Below are 13,065 nucleotides of genomic sequence, written 5' to 3' on the forward strand. Positions count from 1 at the left end.
TCTCTCCCCTTTCTTTCTTCTTTCCTTCTTTCATTCCTTCCCTCTCTCCTTCTTTCTTTTGTCTTTCTCATCTATATATATGGACACTATAAGAATTCTCCAGAGAAACAGAACCAATAGCATGTATATGCATCTGTTTACACATATAGACATACACATATACACACACATGCATACGAAAGAGAGAGAGAAATGTATTTTCAAGAATTGGTTCACATGACTGCAAGTCTGGCAGGTACATCTGCAGGATCCGCTGGCAGACTGTAGTCCCAGAAATGACTCAATGTTGCAGCTCAAGCCCTTAGACAGTTTGGAGAAGGTATTCCCTCTCCCTTGGGGGACCTGTTTTTGTTTCTTTTTTTCCCCCAAGGCCTTCCATTGATTAGATGAAGTCTTCTCACATCGTGAAGAGTAATCTGCTGTTCCCAAAGCCTACTGAACTTATTGTTACTCTCATCTAAAAAACACCTTCATAGTAACATGAGATTAATTCTGGATACAGTGACCCAGTCAAGTTGGCATATAAAATTTACCATCACAAATACTAAATACATGTGGCTTCTGATAGAATCTCATGACCAACTTAATTTCACATCTATTAGTAATATTTATGTGGTGTTAATCATTTTGTGTTGCTAAAATGAATAGAGCACTTTGAAATTAAAACAATGTAGTTAGCTTGATTACAGTATATTCATGAAATAATTTGTTCAATTATTTAGCAATATTAATGATTTGGCAATACTTCCCACAGCATTAGGGCCAGTGCTGTGGCGTAGTGGGTTAAACTGCCATATCCCATATGGGCACCGGTATATGTCCTGGCTACTCCTCTTCCTATTCAGCTGTCTCCTATGGCCTAAGAAAGCAGTGGAAGATGGCCCAATAGCTTGAGCCCCTGCACCTGGGTGCAGAAGAAACCCCTGGCTTCTAGCTTCCGGTAGGCTGAATTTTGGACATTGTGACCATATGGAGAGTAAACCAGCAGATAGAAGACCTTTCTCTCTGTTTTTCCAACTCTCTGTAACTTTACCTCTAGTATAAAAATAAATATTTTATAAAAATCCCCACAGCATTAATGGACATTTCTGCTGAGAGTATAAAAGTTCTTCTAGATTTCCATAGAAAATTGAATTTAAAAAAGTTTAGGAGCAGGCCCTGTGGCATAGCTGGTTAAACCTTTGCCTATGGTGCCAGCATCCTATATGGGCACCAGTTCAAGTCCCGGCTGTCTGACTTCTGATCCAGGTCCCTGCTGATGGCCTAGTAAAGCAAAAGAAGATGACCTAAATGCCTAGATACCTGCTCCCTTGTGGGAGACACAGAAGAATCCCCTGGCTCCTGGAATCGAATCATTCCAGCTCTGGCTGTTGTAGCCATGTGGGGAGTGAACCAGCAGAAAGAAGACCTCATTCTGTATCACTCCTTCTCTTTGTGACTCTGCCTCTCAAATAAATAAATAAACCTTTGAAAATATGTCTACTTTGGTGCAAAAAAAAAACATGAAAATTCAAGACTAGATTCTTCATAATATGAATTTTCCATCCTTTGTAATAGCTGATTTGATACAGTTCCTTCAAGTAGAAGAGATATAAAGTGTGTAATTTAAAATAAAATAATTTGTTTATTTAGTACCTCACATTTTCTTTCCTTTTCTTTTTCTAAATTTATTTAATTGTTTGGAAGTCAGAAGGGTTAGGGGGGAGCAGGAGAAATAGAGAGGGAAGAACAGAGAGAAGGAGAGAGAGAGAAAGAGAAAGAGAGAGAGAGAGAGAGAATCTTCCACCCTCTGGTTCCCTCCCCAGATGGCTGCAAAGGCCAGGACTCAATCAGGCTAAAACAAGAATCCAGGAGCTTCTTCTAGGTCTCCCACATGGGTAGCAGGGTCCAAACACTTAGGCAATCTTTTGCTGCTTTTCCCAGATCATTAGCAGGGAGGTGGATCAGAAGTGGAGCTACCAAAACACAAACCAGTACCCATATAGGATGCTGGCATTGTAGGAAGCGGCTTTACCTTGTCATGCCACAATGCGGCCCAAACATTTTCATATAATAAATACACCTGAATTTCAAAATTCATGGAAAATTTTATTTAATTTTATTCTAATATTTAAGAATCTAATATGCTTAGAGATAACATTTATATTTAAAAGCAAATGGGAATGTAGAATGAAAAGATTACTCAAATAGGAAATCTAGAAACAAAGTTTAAGGGATTCAGATTTGCTAGCCATCTTCACTGCAGACCTGAAATACTATTATCTGATTCTTCAAGCCACTCAAACATATCTGTTCTTCTTTCATATGTATCTAATGACATGCTTATGATTTTTCTGTAATTTTATAACACACCTTTTAAAATTTTACTTTGGAATAGGTAATGGTTAAAAAAGCAATAAAATTATTCACCTGCATTCATACCCCTACTTTTATCTCCTTTCCTGTTCTACATTCTTCTTTTCACACACTCAATATTATGATATACTTGTACACAACCTTCCAAGTACATTTTTAAAGTTTACTAATTTTTATGTATTTGAAAGACAAGGGAGAGAGAGAGACAAAGCGACAGAGCAACAGAGAGAGCGAGAGAGAGAGAGAGAGCGAGCGAGCTTCCATCTGCTGGTTCATTCCTCAAGTGCATGAAGCAGTCAGGACTGGGTCAGACCAAACCGTAGAGCCAGGAGTTACATCAGGGTCTCCCATGTGGGTGGCAGAGACTCAAGTACTTGGGCTATCTTCTTGAGCTTCCCAGGCTGCAAATTGACAAAAAGTTCAATCAGAAACACAGGTGGGACTCAATTCCAGGCATTCCAAAATTGGATGTGTGCATGCCAAACAACAGCTAGATCAAAATGTCCATCTGCATGGGGCTGGCGCTGTGTCTCACTTGATTAATCCTCTGCCTGCAGCGCCAGCATCCCCTATGGGCGTCGGATTCTAGTCTCGGTTGCTCCTCTTCCAGTCCAGCTCTCTGCTGTGGCCTAGGAAGGCAGTGGAGGATGGCCCAAGTGCTTGGGCGACTGCACCCTTGTGGGAGAACAGGAGGAAGCACCTGCCTCCTGGCTTCGGATTGGCACAGCGCGCCGGCTGTGGCGGCCATTTGGGGGTGAACCAACAGAAGGAAGACCTTTCTCTCTGTCTCTCTGTCTTGCTAACTCTAGCTGTCAAATAAATTTTTTAAAAAAAGTCCATCCGCAAGTACATTTTAATTTTTTTTAAAGATTTATTTATTTGAAAGGCAAAGTTACAAAGAGAGGAAGAGACAGACATATACACAGTGAGAGAGAGATTTTCCATCTGCTGGCTCATTCTCCAGAACGGCTGTAACAACAGGTGCTGGATCAGGCCAAAGTCAATAGCTTAAGACTATATCTAGGTCTCCCACCTTGGAGGCATGGGCACTAGCAGTCAGGCCATCTTCCACCACTTTCCCAGGCACATTAGCAGTGAGCTGGATGGGAAGCAGAGCAGCCAAGACTAAAACTAGTGCTCATATGGGTTTCTGGCATCCCAGGTAGCAGTTTAACCAGCTTCAGGACAACACTGCCCCTGCTCCTGCTCCTGCTCCTGCCCCTGCAGAAGTACATTTTTAATGTGATAGGAAAGACAGTATGTTTGGCCCAGGAAGAAACTCAATCATTTCTTTGTAATAAAATTTATTTTAGTGGAGCAATGACTGTCTTGCTGAAATCTGTAAGTTACTCTCACAGTTGTATTATTCTCAGGTTAACTTAACTGATGCAAATAAAAGTGATCTGAGAAGCTCACTATATTTTCCCAGGAAGTACAATCCTTCTTATTCTTTCATGTTCTTTTCTTTTGGGGGTGGGGGGAATCCCTTCTACTTCTTAGTTTACAGTTAACACTTCATTTCTTACTCATGATTTCCTTCAAGGAGAAATTCCTCCCCTTGGCTGCCTCCTGCTCTTTATTATTATCATTTGTATTTGTTCACTTTATAAAAAAAACAATTTTAAAAAGAAATCATGAATTTTCAAACTGTTATAAAATATAATTTAAACAACCTCTAAAATTAATAAATCACAATTTTCAAAATTAAAAGAAATCTGTCCTTCTTTGCTTCCCATAAACAGAGTAAGTGAGACAATTCTTCCTGATCCATCTTGTGTTTCTCATCCCCCAAATCTTTGTTCAAAATTAGAAACTGATTGGTCTCCACCTCCTCTTCTGTTCTCCATTACTGGCCTCTTCCTCCTCTGACTACTGTCATGGCTGCCCCATTGCAGCGAGTGACAGCCCCAGCACTATGATTAGTGATGACAAACCTGCCTATGACCTGACTTTATTCCTATGCCTAATCATCTGTCTGAGGATTTGACAAGTGTGTGTATTCCTCTTGGACAAAATATGGACAGGACCAAAAGGCTTGAGCCAGATGTGATACTGGAAATGAGAGGCTACTGCATGGTAGCCTCTGTGTGCTAAAGGACTATTTGCTGGATTATATTAAAGCACTGCATAGCAATAGTGATAGATCCATTCCTGTGACTGTAGATCAGAGTGAAGAGCTAGTGTAATGAGCAGTCAACAGGGGACATAAAAGCCATTGGTGGAGATGAGCTCTCAACATCAGCTGGAAAGGATGCCTTGATAATTGAAGACATGACTGACACTGGCAAAACAATGCAGACCTTGCTTTCCCTGGTCAAGCAGTTATAGTGCAAGGACAGTTAAAGTCACAAAGATGTTAGTGCCATGCACCCCTCGAAGTGCTGAATACAGGCCAGACTTTTGAAATTCCAGACAAGTTTGTTGTAGGATATGCCCTGACTGCAATGAATACTTCAGGGATTTGAACCATGTTTGTGTCATTAGTGAAGCTGTAAAAGCAAAAATACAAAGCCTAAGATGAAAGTTCAAGTTGAGTTTGGAAACATCAGGAGTCTCATTGACAATGCCAGTAAAATTATCAAATGTTCTAATTTGATGACCATGTGCTTAAATCAAGCTTTTTGCATGTACCTTATATGGATTTTTTTAATCTGTTGTATATTTTAGAAGTGTCACTTGCTGCATTCCTAAACTCTCTGTTTGCACTATGAACTTATAGAATGCCAGTTCCCTTTGGGTAGATTGTTAAGCAACTTTTAAACCTGTGAATTAAAAATTATCTTAAATCACACTGATATGGGATGAAAATAATAAAGTTATATCTATAAGAAACATTTAAAGAAAATATATACTTGTTTTTTAATTGGCATTGTAATTTTTATATATTCAGGAAAGAACAGAAGTGATTGAATACTGCTAATTATATCGCCATGTGTTTAGAAGAGAACAAAAGCAGTTTCACATCATATAGAGCATCTAAGAGGTTTCTTTCTGTTGAATAAACCTATGTCCTAAAATTCATTTATTGGTGCTTCAGTAGTACTGATTATATTGTCCCACGTGTTCAGATTATTTCCTGTGAATCTTTGTCAAAAATTCTTTTTCAATGTACAATAATTTACAAAGTATTAAATGGTGATTGATTATGCATTTTAGAACAGATTTCTCACTCTGAAATTTCTAGTATCTACAATTACTGTCTCTCCCTCAAATTTTGGGATTCTCTTCACTTCTGGTCAAAGCTCACAATCACAAAGACAAAGTAGTTAATAGATTATGAACAATTAGTGGCCTATCCAGATGAATTTTTGAATGGAGAGGGGAATGATTTGTAGAGAACTGTTCAGGAGAACAGTGCTGAAAATGTCAGACTATAGTACTGGTTTGTCAATAAGAAATTGCTCTGAGCTAGTAAATTCAATATCTAGAGGGTTATCCTAAAATTATTATATTTACTACTGATTGGATAATCATCAATGTAAATAACATTCAGTTAACATTCAAGTAGCATTACCTAAAGGTTTTAGCTGCAGATTAGAAAGTCCCAGCAATAGGTAACAAGTATATTTTTCATAATAGTTTAAATGAACTGGCTTAGGTTATTACTACCTGTGAGTTTCGGCACTTCTTCTTCTCCCTGGTACTGTATGAGAACAAGGCAACAAATATTACTCAAAATTCTCTTTCAAATATATTTTAAAGTGGTGAATATATTAATTGCTTTGAACTATGAGAAGAAGCATGCAATTGCAAGCAGAAATATGTGAACAGATGAAGGTAAAATAAAATAACTTCCAAATTCTGTAAATGAATTCAGGGCAAGACTTCTTTTACTTACATATATGAAAATAATCTGATAGTATTATTTGAAAATAGTCTTCATTTTAAAGATTCCTACTGTTTTGCTAACTTCATCAAAATTTAGAAATAAGGTATTTTCAATCCTTTTTTAAAATCTAATATTGAGACATTCTTGCCCTACTTTTAAAATTAACTTTTCATAGTTTAGTAAAATTCAGCTAAATTTTTGGTGATTGCTCTCTTTAAATAAAACTTATTTACAATTGAGCAATCATTCCTTAGTTCATGTAAGTTAAAGAATTTTAATAATACAACCATTAAATCCTGCTGCTTTTATTTCCAGAAAACCAAAGCATACTGCAACAGCATAGATAACACAAAGTAATTCACAGATACACTAACATGAGGTTCTATTTTAATTATAATACATTCGGCATTAAGGAACCTGTTTGGATACAAAACAATACCTTCTCCTACATCCCCTCACCATCATCACACAAAAGTGATGATTGGATTTCAGGTGGTAGTGTTTTAAGCAATGGATATTTGGAATTAAGTAAGATTGTAAGTATAGAATTGTGAAAATAATTGTTAGCTGAATTTATATAAGCTTCTCACTAAGTAATTAGCCCTAATACTAACTAGTTGATTGACTTTAAGATTAGATCAAACCCTCAAGACTCCTTCATTTCATTTGTTACAAAATTGAGTAAAATCATCAGCATATTCTGATTATGTTATTATATTGTAAAGCTAGATTAACAGTGTTAAATATTAACTTTAATAACAAATCATTTATACCTATTGTAATTATATGGTTAAGCTTTTTTAAAATTTCTCCATGATCACTATTCTTCATATATTTGATAACAGAAGTAAAATATTCATGCAATAGTCTTTCCCCAATATTTGCATTTCCAACTATCTATAAAGAGCAAATGCTAAGATATCTAAGATTAAGTGTGAACATAGATTAAGAGCGGGTTTAAAGGGAGTTAGACAGTTAAGATTAATGTAGTGGAAACTACCAGTGCCCAGACAGGTCTCCTCATATCCCTTATACCTTTTCTATGTGACATTTGCCTAACTTTATGGTGTTTGCCTTTATAAGCAAGCCTTCAGCTGGAACTGTGCTTTGGGATCCTGCCCTCTGGGTACTGGAGCAGATTTGCTTGAGCAAGCAAAGAGAACAGAGGCAATCCTTACTCAACAAATGATGAATGCAAGCATACACCCCATCTCCTCCAGACAGGAGGAAAATTCCATTGTAATTTATAGACAAGGCTAAAGCACCACAGGATTTGCATCTTTGTGTGGCTTATTTCTCTTCTATCTTCTCCTCCTACTTTGTACTTGTTTGGCCTAAAACTATTCATAAATTCATACTTATAGGTGAATCTTCATCTAAGAACCTGCTTTCAGAGAAAACAATTTAAAATATAGAATTTTAGAAAATGGACATAGAGTTGGATGAAATCAACAACTTAAGTAGAATCTGTAATTTTTTTGAAAACCATCTAGATTTTTCAGCTTTTACTTTTATTAAAACTGCTCTGGATCTTAAGCATGCTAATGTTTTTAAGATATGCTCTTAAACCATCTGTCAAATCTTATATGAGACTTCTAAGTACACTTAGGCTTATACCATGATAAGCCTCCAGTGGCCAAAATTATGATAGATATACTTCAATTTATTTTTTACATTTTTCCTCACCAGTTGAAATACAAAATATATTTTTAGCTCCAAATTAAAGATAGATACATGTAATTGCTTATTTCCTATAGGAATTACTTTGAAGGAAAATGATAATACTGCAAATTAACTTGTGAAAATGAAATCTTTAGTGAAGAATAAATTACTAGGTAATATTGATAGGACAGGGAAAATACAAAGGTACTTTAAAAGTTTTTGGAATACACATATTATGAAAAACTAATCAAGGATTTAAAAAAATCTATAACAAAATAAGCTTATCTTTGAATTTCATTTTCCATAATTTTTAAAAAATATTCTCATAGTAATTAATAGTAAAAATTATGAGTGTGACTGGCTTAGCCATATTACAAAGTTTTCATTTAAGTTAATCATTTGAAAAAATGTGTAACCTTAGAGAAAATAATGAAATGATACATTTTAATGATGAATGAAAAATCTAAAAATAAAGTTAGATGATTATAAGGGCTTAACAGAAAATCAATAGTAGATCAGAAATATCAGGAATGAAAAGAAAACACCGCTACAGATCTTTCAGACACTGAAACCATAATAATAATCTCCAGTTTTGAGAACGACAAAATTAAGAGTCTACCAGAAAACTCCACATCAAAAACCAGGTATCATCCATGTCCAAAACACAAAAACAACTACCTAAAGGTACTGACTAATGGACAGGTTCTAGTAAAACATGCACTGGTGAAGGACAGCTGGAAGATTTTGTGTTAAATGAAATATGTGTCCCTGGCATTTGGCTTGTAGCTAAATGTATCACATAAGAGCTTGCAGGGATGTAAATTTTCCTAGATGGGAAATGTAGAAAAACTAAGCCTGAGAAATCATGAGTATTTAAAATCATGGAAGAATGATTATCAGCTAAAGAGTAATAGGAGGAATAACTTATTCTTTCTGTAGGTATGACAGATTCCCAAAATTAAATATATAGTATGTCAGCTAAAAGGATAAGACCTTAAGAAGCTAGAGAAACCATCCAAGAACCAGAGTTCGCAGTTCAAGTCTGACCAAGGAAATGTTTGGCTAACTCAAGAGAAACAATAATAATCAAAGAAAAATACCAGACTCTATAAGCTTCAAGACTTGTCATTACCAATGTGCAATATACAATTCAAACTGCACCCATATATGAAAAGAATGATAACAACAATTCAACCTGCTCAAGAGAAAAAAAAATCAAATCTGACACTCAGGTGGACTATAAGTTTTCTTTATAGTTTTAGTCTTAATATTTATCATATATTCCAAATAAGGAAAAAAAACTTGTCAAGCAATGAGTAAAATGATACGAGAGCTAAGAAATAGAACCATGGGAATAGAATCAATAAAAAATAAATCACGGAGAAATTCTAAAACCAAAAAAATGTCAGAATATAAAACCAAAAGGTCGCTGGATAATATGGCAGAATGAAGAGACACAGAGAGGGCCAAATGAACTTAAATAGAGAAATTATCCATTGTGGAGAATGGGGAGAGGGGAATAGTATGAAATGAACAGAGCCTCAGGGATATAACAAATAACAAATTATTAAATATGTGTGTCATCTGAATAAAGGGGAGGGCAGGAAAAGAGTGTGAGGAGGGTCCACAATTATCTTTTGGCTTGCACAGTTTTAATCAGAGTGTCTGTCATAATTCGTATATTTGTCATTTTAATTGTAATATTTCTTATTGTTACTTTATTTTCTCTTTGTCTTCAATCTTCAGATTCTTGGTGTTGTTTTATTTTGTATTTATTCTGATTGGAATTATCTGAAGTTAATACACTGCACTTGTGTGTTCTTTATTTCTGAGTAATCCCCAACCAACAGCTTCTCCAAATATTTCTCATTCCTGATATTTTCTATTTCTGGAAGTCCAAACATGAATACATAAATGAATGGGCATGTTTGTTTAATTGCTTTTTCCTTTAAAAATTTTTAATTTGAGTAACATCTAGTGATCTGGCTTCACAGTGGGTAAATCTTAATCATACATCCAGTGTGGTAAGTCTACTAAGAAGCCCACTGAAGGAATTCATCTCTGATGCCATGTTTGCTTGTGTCTTCTCCCTGAACATTTCAGTTAACTCATTTTTATATATTCCATCTTTACATGTTTATGTATTTCCATCTGCTTATTGCGGGTGCCTATCTTCTCAACCATATCATTTAACATGATTTTTTAAAAATACTCTCTTTAATCCTAGAATGGGTGCTCTCTCGATGGAATTCTTCTGTCATTATTCCTGTTCTACCTTCATGTTTCAGCTGCCTCTGCTTACCTGTAGTACACATGGAGTCTGTCCCTTCATTCTTTCACCTCTCTCAGTCTTAGGGTCTTGTTTCTTGTTAGGTGATGCTTGCTGGGCTGGAGGGAAGAGCAGGCTTGTCCCTAGTTTCCTCACACTCAGGTAGAACCTGTGAGAGTGTGTGTCCAGGACTGTACTATCACAGAGCTCCTCCTCATCCTCTTTGTGTCAATGCTTTGTATCTCAGTCCGGTCTCATGTGTCAGTATCTTCTACCAGAAGGAAGAGCTCTCTATTGGTGGTGGCATGAGATCATGGACCCAGGACTACTTTTTTCTTCTCTGGCAATATAGGTATATATTTTTTCTTCTATCATTCTCTCAGGACTGATAGATCAGAACGTCAGCCCTAAGTATGGTAGAACTGCTCTCACTCTCCCCATGCTTAAAGCTTGCGCTTCACAGGAGCGAAGTGTGCAGGAAGAGATACATGGTTTCATGGCTTCCGTGTAGATTACCCACACCTGTACCACTGAGGATAGCCCCCTTTGGTCTCTCATCTTCCCTCATGTGTCTGATAAACATTTGGTGAAGGTTTATGATGAAAAAGCAGTGAGCAAGTGCAAAACACTTTTACATTTAAAGCTTCCACGGGTTCTATACTTCAAGCTAGACCGTAAGAAGTTTGTAAAATTGTATTTCATTTGTTCTTACCCACTGGTGGGTGATCAGTGACCCTTCCCTCCATGTACTCTGCAGTGAGCCAGCTCTCATATCTTGGTGTTCACTGGAGTGCCTCTACTTGGGGATCAGGTTGATGATTTTCCTTATTTCTCTTACGGGTTAAAGAAAATTACTTCATAGTGTACTCATATTTCTCTTATTGTTGTTAGGAACAATGTTCTTTTCAGCTTTCTATACTTGGCAGAAATGTCACTAGAACCAACAACATATAACAACATGAGAATAAATAAATAAATATATATATATATATATATATGAATAATTAGCGGCCAGCGCTGCGGCTCAATAGGCTAATCCTCCACCTGTGCTGCCGGCACACCGGGGTCTAGTGCCAGTTGGGGCGCCGGATTCTGTCCTGGTTGCCCCTCTTCCAGGCCAGCTCTCTGCTATGGCCCAGGAGTGCAGTGGAGGATGGCCCAAGTCCTTGGGCCCTGCACCCGCATGGGAGACCAGGAGAAGCACCTGGTTCCTGGCTTCAGATCAGCGTGATGCGCTGGCCGCAGCACACCGGGCGCAGCAGCCATTGGAGAGTGAACCAATGGCAAAAAGGAAGACCTTTCTCACTGTCTCTCTCTCTCTCTCTCACTATCTACTCTGCCTGTCCAAAAAAAAAAAAAAAAAAAAAGAAGAATTAGCAAAACATGACAACAAAGGATGTAAATTATCACATTAACAGATTTTCAAGACAAATACCCTACAATCATTTTAATAGTAAAAACAATTATTTAAATGCAAGAATAATTCATGATCATACTTTTAAAAACCAATAATAGATGGCTGTGTTTCTTTGTGTAACACATCCTTAAGCATCTTTTGCAGTGCTGGACAAGTGGTGACAAATTATTTCAACTTGTGTTTGCTGTGAAAGGTCTTTATTACACCTTCATTCACAAATGAGAGCTTTGCAGGATACATTATTCTGGGCTAACAGTTCTTTTCTCTTAGTACTTGGGCTATATCTTTTTTTTTAACTTTTATTTAATGAATATAAATTTCCAAAGTACAGCTTATGGATTACAATGGCTCCCCCCCCCCATAACTTCCCTCCCACCCGCAACCCTCCCCTTTCCCACTCCCTCTCCCCTTCCATTCACATCAAGATTCATTTTCAATTCTCTTAAATACAGAAGATCAGTTTGGTATATATTAAGTAAAGATTTCAACAGTTTGCCCCCACATAGCAACACCAAGTGAAAAAAAACTGTTGGAGTACTAGTTATAGCATTAAATAACAGTGTACAGCACATTAAAGACAGAGATCCTACATGATATTTTTTAAAAATTAATTTTCTATGCAATTTTCAATTTAACACCAGGGTTTATTTTTTCATTTTCAATTATCTTTATATACAGAAGATCGATTCAGTATATACTAAGTAAAGATTTCATCAGTTTGCACCCACACAGAAACATAAAGTGTAAAAATACTGTTTTAGTACTAGTTATAGCATCACTTCACATTGGACAACACATTAAGAACAGATCCCACATGAGACGTAAGTACACAGTGACTCCTGATGTTGACTTAACAATTTGACACTCTTATTTATGGCGTCAGAAATCTCCCTAGGCTCTAGCCATGAGTTGCCATGTCTATGGAAGCCTTTAGGGTTCGCTGACTTTGATCTTATTCCGATAGGGTCATGGTCAAAGTGGAAGTTCTCTCCTCCCTTCAGAGAAAGGTACCTCCTTCTTTGATGGCCCTGTTCTTTCCACTGAGATCTTTCATTTCTGTCTTTTTTTTTTTTTTCAGAGTGTCTTGGCTTTTCATGCCTACAATACTCTCATGGGCTCTTCAGCCAGATCCAAATGCCTTAAGGGCTGATTCTGAGGCCAGAGTGTTGTTTAGGACATCTGCCATTCTATGAGTCTGCTGTGTCTCCCACTTCCCATGTTGGATCGTTCTCTTCCTTTTTGATCCTATCAGTTAGTATTAGCAGACACTAGTCTAGTTTGTGTGATCCCTTTGACTCTTAGACCTATCAGTGTGATCAATTGTGAACTGAAATTGATCACTTGGACTAGTGAGATGGCATTGGTACATGCCACCTTGATATGATTGTATTGGAATCCCCTGGCACGTTTCTAACTCCACCATTTGGGGCAAGTCCGATTGAGCATGTCCCAAATTGTACATCTCCTCCCTCTCTTATTCCCACTCTTATATTTAACAGGGATCACTTTTCAGTTAAATTTAAACACCTAAGA

At 36.9% G+C, this 13,065-nt stretch overlaps 1 pseudogene; it reads left to right on the forward strand.

Annotated features, from left to right (window-relative positions):
• The first annotated feature begins 3,675 nt into the window (after positions 1-3,675).
• On the forward strand, positions 3,676-4,876 carry LOC133774259 (hypoxanthine-guanine phosphoribosyltransferase-like; annotated as a pseudogene).
• The last annotated feature ends 8,189 nt before the right edge of the window (positions 4,877-13,065 follow it).

Source organism: Lepus europaeus, chromosome 15 (genome assembly GCF_033115175.1).
Source record: "Lepus europaeus isolate LE1 chromosome 15, mLepTim1.pri, whole genome shotgun sequence".
NCBI classification, from domain to species: domain Eukaryota; kingdom Metazoa; phylum Chordata; class Mammalia; order Lagomorpha; family Leporidae; genus Lepus; species Lepus europaeus.